At 43.0% G+C, this 15,788-nt stretch overlaps 1 protein-coding gene across 6 annotated transcripts in view; it reads left to right on the top strand.

The window, feature by feature from the left end:
- tyk2 (tyrosine kinase 2) overlaps nucleotides 1-15,788 on the top strand; it is a 92,150-nt gene that overhangs the window by 18,634 nt on the left and 57,728 nt on the right. Inside the window, exon 2 of one of the 6 annotated variants that reach the window (XM_048618101.1) lies at nucleotides 8,894-9,515. The exons of 4 other annotated variants lie outside the window; for them this stretch is intronic. The gene's annotated coding sequence lies outside the window, so the exon portion shown is untranslated. Of the gene's footprint in view, nucleotides 1-500; nucleotides 625-8,893; nucleotides 9,516-15,788 lie in introns of those variants that run through there. One more of the 6 variants, XM_048618103.1, reaches the window with a different exon arrangement.

The following is a 15,788-nucleotide window of genomic DNA, read 5'->3' as shown; positions in this document are numbered from 1 at the left end:
GTATCTCCACACAAAGTATCCACTGTGTAAGCAGAGGGAAGAAGAAGAAATGTTGGCAGTTAATTTTTAAAGAGGAAAGTTGGATAAGTCATCAGCCTGAATCTGGGCTTTGAGAGATAAATGATTGTTGGAAATGTATTACAAGGGAAGAATTTTCTGGACATTGCTGCATTTTTTTCATTCCAGAATTCCATCTGTTTTTTTTAATTCCAACTTGGGAGTGACTGGGGTTGCTGGCAGTTGCAACGAATTTTGCACAAGGTTTCCTTGGTGTAAATTCAGTGAAAGTTTCAATTCTTCCTGAATCTTGCTGAACTGGTCGGTTCAGGTCTGTCAGCTGTCTGGATTGTGTTGGATTCAGATTTTTGTCAATGCAGCAGTCACTGAGGGGGCGGGGGAAGGAGTCTTGTTTCAGTGTTGGAGAGACTCTGACTCACTGCCTTTCGTTGCTAAAGGACCTCAGAACGATTCGTTCGATTTGATCGAAGATTCTGCAAGATGATGTAATATTTTTTTAAACTACTCACCCAGGATGGGAGGATTGTTGATAACAAAGAGAGCTTGTGTCCCTTTCTGACAGCTGAGGGTCTTCGAAGCACTGATGTCTAGATTGAGGCAGAGGAGGTAAAGATTGTTTTGCTTTGAATAAATGGAGGTTGGCGGGTGGATAGTTAATTGATTGGGGGCTGTCTGAGCTGCTGTGTCATGCCCAGAGGGGAATTTAACTGGGCTTAATGTTCAAAAGCCTGTTCTTTGCAGCTTTTATTTGCTCTGTGTTACAGCCAACATTGCATTAATTACCCATCCCCGGCAGTGCCTGAGATGGGATTGGAACCACAAATGCTGGAAATATTGAGCAGGTCAAGCAGAAAAACAGCGTTAATGTTGCAGGTTGATGACCTTTTGTGCTTTTATTTGAGTTGATGAACCTTCCTGATCGGCTGGGCTCTTTCTGGATTTGCAACTTCCACCATGGGAATCCCACGGATATAGCCCAGTGACGTTGAGAAACAGAAACATTTCTCCGAGTCATGGTGGTTGTATCTGGGGATAGCACTGTTTCAGCCTTAACTGTGGTGGGCGGTGGTCTGAGAGGTGTGAATGATGCTGGAGCCTGAACTGCTTAGGTTTTAAACTGTTGGACTGTGCATAGCAGGAAGTGAAAACTGAACTGCAAGAAAAGGTTCAGGGCTGGATGAACACAGCAGGCCAAGCAGCATCATAGGAGATGAAGGGTCTAGGCCCGAAACGTCAGCCTCTCTGCTCCTATGATGCTGCTTGGCCTGCTGTGTTCATCCAGCCCTGCACCTTGTTGTCTCGGATTCTCCAGCATCTGCAGTTCCTACTATCTCTGCAAGAAAAGGTTGTTGGTTTCAGATTCTCTCAAGGAATTGTTTTTTTTAAAGAGCTTTGTGGATGTGAGAGGGAGAGTTTTGCTGGTTATTTCCAGAGGTGATGTGACTTCATGTTGTGGTGATGCTGCTGGACATAGAGCAGTTGATCGAAGCGTCAGGCTTATCGGACAGTTGCTTGTGTGTGAATAGTTGGACAACAGAGAGCGAGACACCTGAGTTAGTGACAATGGATCGTGTCCAAATTGAAATGTGACTCTAGAATTTAAAAAAAAATCTCTTCTTCCTTTCTTGAAAAATGGGGTGATATTTCTTCCTAATCCAATGTGACTGTTCCACACTGAAGGAAATTTTGAAAGATCACAGGCATAAACTCCGCAGCTAGATTTTTCAGAACCTGACAAAAGAGACTATTAAGTCTGGGAGATTTTGTTGGTTTTCAACTGCATTGTTTTGTCCACTACTTTTTCTTTAAAGTTCCTCACACACATCCTGTTTTTCCCTGCTTTTCCTAACGTTTCTTTGTCTTGTGCAGTGAAGATGGGTACAACATGTCTGTTTGATGTCAACCATTTACTTATCTCAAATATACCTGTTATGAGTCTCCTCAGTGGCTAGTTTATGCTCATTGTATCTGATGCTTTTCAGCTTGCTGATTGCAAAAACTCTCCAATACTTGGGCTTAATACTGTCTTGGTGAAATTACAGACCACTTCTTTTAATGCAATAGTAACATCTTTGCTTAGTCACTATGGATGTTTGCTCCTTTTGGAATTGGCATTGTTACTTCCCAATAGATTGGAAATTCATTCAGAATTCTCAAGTATTGATTGGAATGTTTGCCATTGCTTTAACACCAGCAGCGTGCACTGACATTTTCAGCACAACTTGGAAAACCATAAGATGTCGGAGCAGTGGGAGGCCATGTGACCCATCAATCCTGTTCTGCCATTCAGTGAGATCATGGCTGATCTGCTAACTCTTGAGTCCACTTTCCTGTCTATTCCTCATAACCCATGATTCCTTCAGTGATTAAAAATCTGTTGAAGTGCCATGGAATCTTTTATACCCACCTGAACAATGTCTAACCTCAAGTGGTGCAGCACGGTGCCAAAACATCTGTCTATAATTTCTGATTTGCCAGGGATGCAGGGGGAGAAAGCTGTCACTTTGTGGACCTTGTTAATTCTGGTTCACCCCCCACCCTGCTCCCCAATTTCTGATGTCTGCACAAATGTTTTCTGTCACACTGCCATTTCTGCCATTGTAGGCTGAATGGCCCATTTCTGTTGTAATGCAGTTATTGAAGGAGAGGCAGATAGACTACTAAATCTTATCATTGGTGAACGAGCCATGAAGAAAAATGTTAAGGTGGATGTTATTTCCCTTCTTCCCTGGTGGATGTGGCCGACCTTTGCCTGCCTTCATGCACCGTACCTGAAATTTGGGATTTGGTTGATTAACAAAGAGACTCACCAGCGAATGTTGCACTGTATTAGCATTTCTGAGCATTATTAGTAACTAACTCTTTACTGGCATCTTGTCCTTGGTATGTGCCTGAGGTAGTGGCCATTGTAGTGTCATTCTAACATGGTGAAGCAAACCTCCTCTTATTTGTCATTGGATTACTGAGTGATAACCTGATGGATTAGTAAGGAGATACATGGCTGACTGTGAATGTTCCATAGGTCAGTGGTACAGCTTGTTGTTACGTGAATTGCAAGACATTGACTAACTATTAATAACTTACCAGGAATTTACTACTTTAAGTTAGTGTTGCAGTGAGATTTAAGGTATTGAGGTTATACTACAGGAAGTACCTGATCACTTGACCTTCTTCCTATTTCCAACTGTTTTGAGATGCAACATCAGTACTTAGTGATTGTTTTCAGAAGCAGTTTAAATTGGTGAGAGGGCCTAGGTAGTATTGCAATGGGGAGTACAGCCCTTTGTGGTGTTGGGGGCAGATTGGGTCAGTATCTCAGAGTTGAGTTATCTCCTAACATTGTCAGCTACACGGGCAAAACACCAGTAGGCAATTTTCTGAAGAAGGGTCCCGACACGAAACGTCAGCTTTCCTGCTCCTCTGATGCTGCCTGGCCTGCTGTGTTCCTCTAGCTCCACACTGTGATCTCTGACTCCAGCATCGGCAGTTCTTACTGTCTCTAGGCAATTTGTGCTGTTTGAAATGAGCTCAAGGGTCCCAAGGCCTGATTCAGCCCCACAGAGGATGCAGAGCAAATGCACAATTGATGGACAAAAAAAATGGAAAAGCTCTCACAACTGTCTTGAAAGGTGATCAAGATTTGAGTTGAGAGATCGGAATGGCTCTCCTTGACTTAACATTTCTTTTGTAGTTCTGTACAAGGGATCAATGGTTGCCTATTGAAGCGATGATTAAGACAAACTGTTTTACACCTTATTCTTTGAAGGTGCATTCAGCAGATTGGCTTCGTGGATACCTGCACCTGTTTTTCCTTCTGAAGCTGAATTGTTCAACCACTGAAGCGTCACAGCTGTGTGGGAACCTGCCCAAAGATAGTAATCGTGAGGAGTCTTGGTTGATTCCCTTTCTTCTCCATCTCTCCCTTTTCTCAAATGTCCTGTGCATTGCTCAGAGACAGGGTGCCCACAAACAAACTATAATTTGGAACCTGAGATCTGTCTGGTTTATACGGGCTCAATACCACATGGGCGAGAGAGAAACTGCTTTGAACGTTTAGCAATCTAGCTTGTGTTATATCATTGCACTACATTGATATGTATTGATCAGGAATGATGTGATAATGACATAATTGACATTGATATGGGCTGAGTGTGGTAAACAACTTCTGACTCTGGGCACCTTTTATCCTGATGAAAGTTATGTTCATGGTAGTTAAATGATAGTCTAATTTGCCCTAATAACCAGTTGATGGACAGAAAACTTAAATTGTTTGGAAAATCAGAAGTTATGTTTTTATCACACCTCAGGCCCCCTTCCACACTCATCCACAGTTTATGCTAAGGATGTTGCTGGTGTAGTTTTCGTAATTGCACTCGAACTTGAGGTGTGTTTGCTGACTCTAATTGATGGGTGTGTAAAGATGTGGTTTGCACGTTGTTTCCTTGATTCTGCAGGAAAGAAACAAACTTGGAAAGTTGTTGGAACAATAGTAATCAAACTGGAAATGGGTCTCCTTCACATTCTGACCATGGAAGTGAGACGAAGGTGTTCAATTGACAGGGCCTGGCACCACTTGAGGAACAGCTCGTAACTTTAAGCAGTGACATGAAGCCTTTGAGAGAGTCAAGTTGTTCTGAATTTTTTTTTGCATCATTTGTTGGCAAGGCATTTGCTGATTATTATACCATGGTTTACAGAGTTTGGATCATGCTGCAACTATGCAAAATGAAGAGGCCAGTAGGCACGATAATATGTTAAGTGCTAATTCCTAATATGTAATTGCAGTATGTTTGATCACTTTGTGCATCACGCACATTACTTTGAGTCATGCTATATAGCTGTGCAATAGCATACTTATGTCATAAAGGGGCAATATGGATTTCTGGTCTTCGATTGCCAAATATCCAATAACAGTAGTGATTATCACGCAGTATTTAGGAATCATGAAGAAAATGAGGGAAAGCTGCTTATGGACAATTTGAATACCACCAGTGGTCAGTGACAGAATAATACTGACAGGCCTGGGAGCAAGTAAACCATGAGCTGAAGGAAGGTGACAAATGTGACATTTAATGGATTGGACTGTGCTGTTTTTTTGCGTGGCCACGTTTCTAATGCTGGGGGACAGAAGACTTTCTGCCATTTGTTTTGAGGTGTCCCATCAAACCACAAACTATAAAACGCAGGAGCAGAAGGAGGCCAGTCAGCCCATCAAGTCTGCTCCACAGTTCAGTGAGATCATGGCTAACCTGATAATCCTTAAATCTACTTTGCCTTTTCCCTATAACCCTGGATTCACTTAATGTTTAAAAATTGTGTCTGAGCCTTGAATATTCTGATTGTCCCAGCTTTGACTGCTCTCTGCAATAAAGAATTCCAGATTTACTACTCTCTGAGATAAGAAATTTGTCCTCATTTTTGTCTTAAATAAATGACCCTTCACTATGAGATTATGCCTGCTGTTCAGAGACTCTCTCACGTTGGGAAACAACCTCTCTGCATCAACCCTGTCAAGTGCCTGTGTTTCATTCGATAAGGCCTCCTCTCATTCTTCTAAACTGCACTGAGTACAGACCCAACCTACTTTGACCTGTACTCATAAGAAAATTCTTCCATACCTGGGATCAACTTGGTGAACCTTCTCTGAACTACCCTCAATGTCAGTATATCTTTCCCTAGCAAAGGCAGCCAAAACTGTTCACATTGTTGTGGCCAAACAGTCCCAATTTACAGTTGAGTTCTGAATGGGCACAGGTAAATGCGTAAAACCTCCCCAAAACCAGTAAGATATAATGTGGTGATTGTGGGGAATGACACCATCCTGAGTCAGTGCATGATGTTAAGCAGGTTAGAGATCGGGTAAAGTGAAAGGGGATTAATTTTTGATTTGCCATATTATACTTAACCTGAATCAGTCTGTAAGGATTTCATTATACCCCTCACTCCAATGATATAATAACAGGTTATCGTGTAAGCCAATGGAACAAGATAAAGGCTCAGCATGTGGGCCATGTCATAAATGGAGATGTCACGTTGTCTGTGGTTTGCATTGTCACTGGGAGCAGCCACTTAGTCTTGAGGAAGTTGTGGTTTCAGCATTTGAAGTTCAGAGGTGGGGGAGGAATCCGCAGCCTACCCAGAGCTAATGTATATCTTTCAGTTTCCTCTTGAGTTCATTAAACATTTCTCAAAAGCCCTATTTAAAATGTCGTTAAATTACTCTTGTGTTTCTGTTTGTGCAGTGATCTTTTCCTGGTAGTTTTTTATGAAGGGATGGAATGCCAAGGATCTGCCATGAGTGGTTTGAGTTTTGATCATTTAGCTGGCCTGACCTAGGTGAATTGAGATTTCTCAGCTTTCTTTTGCCTTATGGATTGTGTCCCTCTATTTGAAAAGGTGTATCTTGCCATTATCCATCATAGAGTGAAGATCTTGTTGCACATCCCCACATCATTCTCTAGCGTCTCACCACACTGTTATGTACTCCCTGTTCTGTCTTTTTGCCACCAAGGGGAGGGTGAGGTCTATTCAGCCCTGCCATTCAATATGATCAGAGCTGATCATCCGTCTCAATACCCTGTTCCTGGGTCTTCACTTTCCCTTTGATCTCTTTATCTCGAAGAATGATATCCAACTGGTTTTGAAAACATTGTGTTTTGGCCTCAACCACTTTCTGTGGCAGAGAATTCGACAGGCTCACCACTCTGTGGGTGAAGTAATTTTTTTCCTCATCTCATCCTAAATGGCCTATCCCATAATCTTTGAACTGTGACCTCTAGTTCTGGATTCCCCGGTCATCAGGATCATGTTTACCCTGCCTAATTCTGTAAATCCCACCCTCCCCCACCTCATTATTCTAATCTCCAGTGAATAGAGACCTAGCCAATCCAGTCTGTCTTCATACGTTTGTCCTGCTATCCCAGGCATCAATTTGGTAAATCTCTCCATAGCCAGAATGCCCTCCCTCAGATAGGGGTGCTTAGTAAACATGGTCTTGGATGTGCCTTGTGTACCATGTGATGATGAGTCGAATGTTCCATTTCACCTCATTTTGCTGCTGGAAAATGCAGGATATTCCTGGTGGGATTTACTTCCCTTTAGTGAACCAGTATGAAAGGGCAAATTTGATTTCCGTAGCGCCTTTCATATCTTTGGTATGTACGAAAGAGCTTCGCAGACTGTGATTTTGGAACATTGCTCTGTCCCGTAAGAAATGTGTAGTCAACTGATGTGCACCAGATCCCACAAACTGCAATCTGATTATGATGAGATAAGCTATTTTTGTGATATAGGTAGAGGATGCCATGGAGCGCACCGCTACTTTCCAAAATAGTGCCATGAGATCTTTGTACATCTGAGGGTGGAAAATGTCATTTTCACACCTCATTCGAATGACAACCCCTCTGCCAGTGCCACACTCTCTTCTTGCTGCTGTGGAGCTCCACTCCAGAATTTCTGGACTTGTGTCCACTATACTTGAGCATTAATGTTGCCCACTGAGCCCCACAGACCAGAAGCTCCCAAATTTCAATTTGATTTGCTGCTCTCAGCTATGGCGTGACTGTTGCTATGTGTTCCAGATTTCAAGAGGCATTTGGCCAAGATTCCTCCTCTTGAGCATTATCCAGTTGGAAAATATATGCCTGGATCTTGGGTGGATTTGGGGATTGGGCTGTACTACATTGTCAATAATTTTGCCAAAATTTAATATCAAAAATGGTGCATGAGAAGTGGGAGCACGGCCAATATATTCTCTGGTATTCCCTGCCCATCGAAATGAGCATTCAGCAGCAACTCGATCCAGGGCTCTGTTGGAATTAAACAAGAAATCTTCCTGATGTCGTGGCCAACAATGATTTCTCCTGCAACATCAGCAAAACAGATTAATTGGTTCTGGAACTTGTTGCCATCTGTAACTTGGCTCATGCTTTGGTCTATAAAAGAACAATGACTGTGCTTAGTCATTTCAACAGAAAAGTATTGAAAATAGATGTCTATTTACTGTTGTCACCTTGTCACAGTTGTTTCATAAATTAAGTCTGAATTGGCTGTCAAGCACTTTGGGGCCTCCTGAGCTTGAGAAAGGTGCGGTATAAATTCCAATTCTTTTCAGTAGAAAGTTGAAAGGTGGATGGCAAAAAGCAAAAGAATATGTAAGGGGTGTTTGACTATTGGTAGTGAAACCATGGCGAGACCCGAGAGGCAAAACAGTGAGGAGTGTTTCAGACAGATACTGCCTCGAGCAGTTTCATTCACAGCGTTCGTTAACTGAATAAGTGCCATTGGCTTTCAAATGCATGGGTGAGCAGGAAGTGTTGCTTGAAAACATTCCCGCTTTTCAGCTGTTTTTAACTTGGACAACTAGTTTTGTTTGAACATATTCAAATCTTTGACTATGAGAATGTGAGGTATTAGTGTTTTTTAAAAGATACCCAAGTGGACTTTATAGCTTTGATAATCAAAGTTACCTGTAATTCATATTCTGTGAAGTGGATAGATCCTTCAACATAACGCTTACCCCCTCACAAATTGAGATGAGTCTTGGAATCCTGTAGAATGTAAGTTATTTTGAACTAGTGACTTTGCTTGTATTCTAATGATTAAAAACCTCTTCGTTTCGTTTCCATTCCACACAACACAAAGCAAATGATTTGGAGCAACAAATTGAAAATGATACCATCTGGATTATCATGACACAGTAATATTGTGACATTGTCAATTTTAATAAGGCGGGCTATCATGAGAGTGGCCCTAGACTGAAACTTGCCAGACATGATTTGCTTGGTGAGTGCATTTCAGGCATTCTTGGCTATGGGACCAACATGAGTAATTTATGATCAGTTCAATATGGGTGTGTTTGTTTGTGTCATTTCAGGTGCAGAGCTCTGTGTTTGACATTTAGTGCTGCAACATGATCTCAGTTGACAGCTGTGTTTCATGGTATTACTTCCACACAATCCAAGTCTCACATGTGTAAAACAGAACGGGCAAGCTGTTGCTTCATCAACTTCAGGTTCGTCAGCAGGCTTGCTCCTTTTTGTTCCTCTTCACCTTCTTTCCGCGATTATGATGGTCCAAAGAACTGCTCCAAGGACACTCTGCAGGCTTCATTTAGGAGATCAGCATTAGCCCACGTTCTGGGGGAAGCTCACCCAGAATCGCAGCACTGGGTGGATCCAAATAAAAAATGGTGTGGCCTGCTTTGAAAGCAAGCTGATATCGAACTAAGTGGGAAAACACAGAGAGGAAATCCTGAGCTGGCAACTCATCCAAAGCTCTGACATTTCAGGGACCTTACCCTGTTTACAACAGAAGCTCCAGGGTCCATATCAACATTGGCAATTACCCATGTACCCATGAAAACCCCACAAAACACTCCAGGTGATGAACATGGTCACCTTCGCCTCGAAGGATGAACTACACGTGTAGCTGTGCTGAGTTGTGGCCTGATCCTTTTTAAAAAAAAGAATGAGTCTTACGAACTATAGCAGTGAGAGGTAAGTATTGCTGATATTGAGGGAAATTTACAGTTTAGCAGATGCTCCGGTTTCCAGTTCTGGATTAGAACATTGAGTCGCATAGAAAGTTATGGAGAAACTTAAAGGAGAGGAGGACTCGGGAGAGGTTATTCAGCTTTCCAGAACACATTACAGGACAGAATATGGAAAGGGTCAGGAATCTAACTTCAGGCACAGCAGATGAAGGGACAGCTAAGAAGGGGGTTGGTCAGTGCAGGACTGAGGGTGTTGTACTTAAATATGCGCAGTATACAAAACAAGTTTCATGAGCTTGTAGGCATGTTGAAATTGGCCGTTACACGATGTTGTGGCTGCAAGGGGATCAGGGCCGGAACTAAATATCCAAAGATACGCGTCCTGTGAAAAGGACAGGCAGGGGGCAGAGGGCATAGGGTTGTAATAAAAAATGAAATGAAACCAATAACATTAAGTGCTAATAGGTTCAGAACGCCTAGAATCTGTGTGGTTAGAGTTGAGGAGCACAAAGGGAAAAATGGCCTCCTACCAGTAACCAAGATGTGCAGAAGAAAATCAATCAGGAGATGGAAAAGGCATGTAAGAAAGGCACTATTACAGGGGGACTTCAATATGCAGGTGAACTGGGAAAATCAAGTTGGTAAATGGATCCCAAGAAAAGGAATTTGTGGAATGTCTACAAGATGTTTCTTTTTTGGACCAGATTGTGGTAGACCCCATGAGGGAACTGGAATTCTGGATTTGGTGATGTGTAATGAGGCACACTTGATTAGGGAGCTTAAGGTGCAGGAATCCCTAGGAGGGCAGTGACTGTAATATGATAGAATTCCACCTGCAATTTGAGAGGGAGAAATTGGAATCAGATGTAACAGTCTTACACTTGAGTCAAGGTAACTACAAAGATATGAGGGAGGAGCTGAGCAGTGTTGATTAGCAGGGAAGACAGTGGAGCAGCAATGGCAGGAGTTCCTGGGGGTGATTTGGAAGGCACATCAGAAACTCATCCCAAGGAAGAAGAAACATACGAAGGGGGAGGATGAGGCAACCATGGCTGACGAGGAAAGTCAGGGATGGCATAAAAGCATATGCAATGGTGAAAATCAGTAGATTGGGAAAACTTTTAAAAACCAGCAGAGGATAACCATAAAGGCAGTAATGGAGAAGATGAAATATGAGGATAAACTGGCTAGTAATATAAATGAAGATGGCAAGAGTTTTTTTTGAAGATACAAAAAAGGGAGAAGCAAAAGTTCTGAAGGAGATAGTTGAGATTGTGGAGGCATTGGTGGTGATTTTTCAGGAATTGCTGGAGCTAGGGAGGATCCCAGAGGACTGGAAAATGGCTAATGTCACACGGTTGTTTAAGAAGGGAGGGAGGCAGAAGGCTGGTTATCCTGACCTTGGTTGTTGGTAAGGATTATTAAGGATGAGACTGTAGAGTACTTGGAAGTACATGGTGTTGTTTTTATAACGAGGTCAGCCAGGTGGCTCCCATGGAATGAGTTCCCTGGTTGGAGCTGTTAATCTGGTCCAATCAGGGAGTCCTGGCTGACAGATAAAAAGGGGAGTGTCAGAGATGCTGCCACTCGTGTAGCTGGCTCTCAAGAAGTATAAAATCAAGGACCCTTCATGTGTAAATAGAAAGTGACTTGGTGACGGGACACTACCTCTGGAATTATTTCACATGGTAAAATAGGGCTGATTGAGCATGGCCTAAAAAATCTATTACAATTGTGTGAGGAGGTAATGAGCAACTTAGACAAAGGAGAACCAGTGGATGTGATTTGTTGGGATTTCCAGAAGCCTTTGACAAGGTGCTGCAGAGGAGGCTTTTCAGTAAGAGCCCATGGTTTTGGGGCAAGATTCTGGCATGGATAAAGGATTGGCTCTCAAGCAGAGTGTGGGGAAAAATGGGTCTTTATCAGGATGGCCAGTGATGAGTGGAGTTCCGCAGGGCTCAGTGTTGGGACCACAACTATTCATATAATATATAACCATCTGGATGAAGGAACTGAGGGCATTGTTGCTAAGTTTACACATGACACAAAGCTAGGTGGAGGGACAGGTAGTGTTGAGAAGGTGGGGGGGCTGTAGAAGGACTCAGACAGGCGGGGAGAGTGGGCAAAGAATTGGCAGATAGAATACAATGGGAAAGTGTGAGGTTATGCATTTTGATTGGAATAATAGGGGCATCGACTATTTTCTAGATGGGGAAAGGCTTCAGAAATCTGAAGCACAAAGGCACTCAAGAATCATGCACGAGGACTCCATTGGTTAACATACAGTTTGTTTGCAGTTAGAACGGTGTTCCACAGGGATCAGCGCTGGATCTCCTTTGCTTTATCATTCATATAAATGATTTAGATGAGAATATAGAAGTTAGGAAATTTGCAAAAGATACTAAAATTGGTGGTGTACTGGATAGTGAAGAAGGTTATCTAAGATTACGAAACTATCTTGGTCAATTGGTTCAATGGGCTGAAGAGTGGCAGATGGAGTTTAATTTGGATAAATGCGACGTATTACATTTTGGTCAAAAAAACAAGGGCGGGACTTGTACAGTTAAAAGTAGGGCCTTGGATAGCATTCTAGAACAGAGAGACCTAAGGGTTCAGGTACATAGCTTTTTAAAGTCTGCGTCACATATAGATACAATGGTTAAGAACGCATTTAGCATGCTTGCCTTCATTGCTCAGACCTTTGAGTTTAGGAGTTGGGACATTATGTTGAGGTTGTAAGGATGGTATTGAGGTTTCTTCTGGAGTGCTGTGTCCAGTTCCGGTCGCCCTTTATCGGAAAGATATTATTGAACTGGAGAGGGTTTAGAAAAGATTTACCAGGATGTTGTTGGGGAGTGGAGGGTTTGAGTTATGAGGGGAGGCTGGATAGACTGGGACTTCTTTTACTTAAGCGTAGGAGGTTGAGCGGTGACCTTATAAAAGTTGATAAAATCGTGAGGGCTATAAATAAGGTAAATGGCAGGTGTCTTGTCCCTAGAGACGGGATTTCAAAACTAGGGGCCATATTTTTAGGGTGATAGGAGAAAGATTTAAAAAGGACATGAGTGGCAACTTTTTTTTACAGAGAATGGTTCATGTGTAGAACGAACTTCCAGAGGATGTGGTTGACGCAGGTATGGTTATAACGTTTAAAAGTAATTTGGATAAGTACACGAATAAGAAAAGTTTGGAGGGATATGGGCCAAGTGCAGGCAGGTGGGATTAGTTTAGTTTGGAATTATGGTCTGCGTGGTCTGATTGGACTGAAGGATCTGTTTCTGTGTTGTATGACTCAATGACTCTATGACTCTAAATGTAACGTTAGTATTCATTTCAAGAGAGCAAGAATACAAGAGCAGGAATGTACTGCTGAGGCTGTATAAGGCCCTGGTCAGGTGGTATTTGGAATATTGTGAAAAGCTTTGGGCCTGATATCTGTGAATGGATGTGCTGGCTTTGGAGGGTCCAGAGCACGTTCACAAGAATGATCCTGGCACTGAAGAGTTTGAGGAATAGTTGAAGACTCTGGGTCTGTGCTCGACAGAGTTGACAAAGATGGGGTTGGGGGGGATCTGATTGAAACTTCTAGAATGCTGAGAGGTCTGGATAGAGTGGGCGTGGAGTAGATGTTTCCACCAGTGGGAGAGACTAGGACTTGAGGGCGCAGCCTCAGTGAAGAGATGAGCCTTTAAAACTGAGATGTGGAACTCTGCCGCATACATATGTGAAGGCCAACTGATTGAGTGTATTTAAGACGGGGAGAGAGAGATCCTTGATTAGAAAAGGGGTCAAAAGTTAAGGGGAAAAGACCGGAGTGTGGGGTTGAGAAACATATCAGCCATGACTGAATGGGGGAGTGGACTCAATGGGCTGAATGGCCTAATTCTGCTCCTGTATGTTGTGGCCTGCTTTGGTCTCTTGAGAGAATTTCTGTGATTGTCATCAACATCCCTGCAGGAGGAGGAATCTAAGGTTTTGGAGTAGAGTTTTGTTTTGGAGGAGGAATAGAATCAGGCCTGATGGTGATCTGTTGGACAGTGTGCGTGTAATGACATGGCAATGACCTTGAAAGGTAAGAGAGCTTGTCAACAGTGAACGGATGACACCGGGTGAATCACTGGAGGACCCCTGGCAATTCCCACCAACACCCCACCACCACCTTGTGAAATGTAAAACATGATGTTATTGCTTCATGATTCATTCAGTATGATTTTTAAATGTTTTCAAAACCAGTGAAATCCTTTTAAAGACGTATTAACATTACCTCACGGTAAAGTTTTTCAAACATGATAGCAGCCTGCCTCATTGGCATTTGCAGTGTTAAACAGACTTGCATGCTCGATGTGGTTTGTTCAGAAGTTAGGTTAGTGCAGTAGACTTTAGAGAGCAGGACCAAAAAAGGCTATGTTAGTCACATTTCATAGCTCACCCACAGAGATTGCCTCCACACTGCCTTAAGCCTTTGCTGACTGCTCTGCACACGCTGATGACGCTGCTGATCTTTCCATCTCAGTGGTACTGAGTGCTTCCCCACAACTTCTCTATTTTGACTTTTGACTTTGATGTTTTCACAATAAACAAAAACCTCTGAGCAGCAAAACTGGTGGCTTATGCGGTGCTCAAGCCAGAGTGCACATTTCAGGGCATGGTGCCTAGAGATAATGGCTGGAAGGGAAATTGGGCACTGAGTGGCCAGTGTTGAAGGCTCATTTGACAGTTTTAGTCCACACGACTGCCATAACCTTTGACAGTGAAGGGTTCCTGAGGAAGATTCTCCAGGTAATTTTGATTTTTCATCTTTAAGGGCCAGCATATAGTCATGGGGATTGTACCTATCTGACCATCACAGGTAACCCTGTTCTCAAACTGGATTACAGAAATTCCCAGAAACTAACATATCTCATGGAGCGTTGTTAATATTGCAAAATGTTCCAAGGTACTCCAACTGAGTTGGAGGTGGTCACTAAAAAATAATTGTTAATGAGCAGTTTAGAGAAGCCATCCTCAAGACTGGAGACAAAGTGACTGAAGACGTGGGAGGAAGATTTATTAGTGGCCAGAGGTAGAGGAGTGAAGCATCTTGAGGAGGTCTGTCGGGCTTCCAGGTGTTGCAAAAATGAAATGGTGAAGTTATTTAGGGACTTTTAAGATGAGGGTAGAATTGTAAAGTTGAGGCAGTGAGGAGCGTGTTGGGCTCAATGGGACAAGAGTAAAGAAGGAGCTGAACTTTGTGCTGCCCATCATCTACAGTTTGGGCTAAGATGGAGATTATGGTGAATAGAGAATCACAAGGTTGTCAGGAACAGCATTAGAAGAATCTAGCCGATAGCAAGAAATATGGCTGAGATTCTTCAAGGTGGAAGAACAGAGATGAGCAGTCTTAGGCAGAACTGAAAGACTTGGCTGGGTGTGGGAATGACTTGACTGGCAAAGAAGGTTACAGCAGCATCTGAAGACAATAATGATGTTTCTCCCAATGTTTGGCTAGAGCAAGTTTGAGAATTATTCATGACTGGGTGTGGACACGGTATTTAGCAGCACAGAAGCAGTTGTGAGATGAAGATTGGTGTTGGGGAGGTCGAGTTGTCAGTGACACATGTGAAAGCTGGGGGTTCAGGAAAATTATCTCTGGCTCGAGGTGCTGTGGCTCCAGTCAGACAGGAAAGAAACTTATATATCCATGACAGCAAGGCATCATCGAGAGAAGCTGCTGCATGGCCACGGTCACAGAATCAAGACAGTCCTCCCCTCATGAGCAACCTTCAGTCAAAAACTGTGGAGCTGGAAAAGCACAGCAGCTCAGACAGCATCCAAGGAGCAGGAAAATAAACATTTCAGGTCAGAAGCCTTCTTCAGGACTTTCCTGCTCCTCGGATGCTGTCTGACCTGTTGTGCTTTTCCAGCTCCACGTTCTTTGACTCTAGCTTCCAGCATCCGCAATCCTTATTGTCGTCTTGAGCTATCTTTCTGAGGATGAGCTGAACTCAGTTGGAGCACCACAATTAGATAGGAGGAGAAGTCAAATCAGTGATGGTGTCTCATTGTGACAATAGTCTGGTAATTCTCACTGGAAAGTGTCTGCACAATGGAGTAATGTAGTACTGCTACGTAACTGTGAACCAATAGCCAACAGCCACTCACTGTCTTGGTGTGTTAGTTGAGAGCAACTATTGTCTTTGAGCTAACAAGGTGTAGAGCTGGATGAACACAGCAGGCCAAGCAGCATCAGAGGAGCAGGAAGGCTGACGTTTCGGGCCTAGACCCTTCTTCAGAAATG

Source organism: Rhincodon typus, chromosome 38 (assembly GCF_021869965.1).
Source record: "Rhincodon typus isolate 14 chromosome 38, sRhiTyp1.1, whole genome shotgun sequence".
Classification (NCBI taxonomy): domain Eukaryota; kingdom Metazoa; phylum Chordata; class Chondrichthyes; order Orectolobiformes; family Rhincodontidae; genus Rhincodon; species Rhincodon typus.
This window is presented reverse-complemented; position numbering and strand designations above follow the sequence as displayed.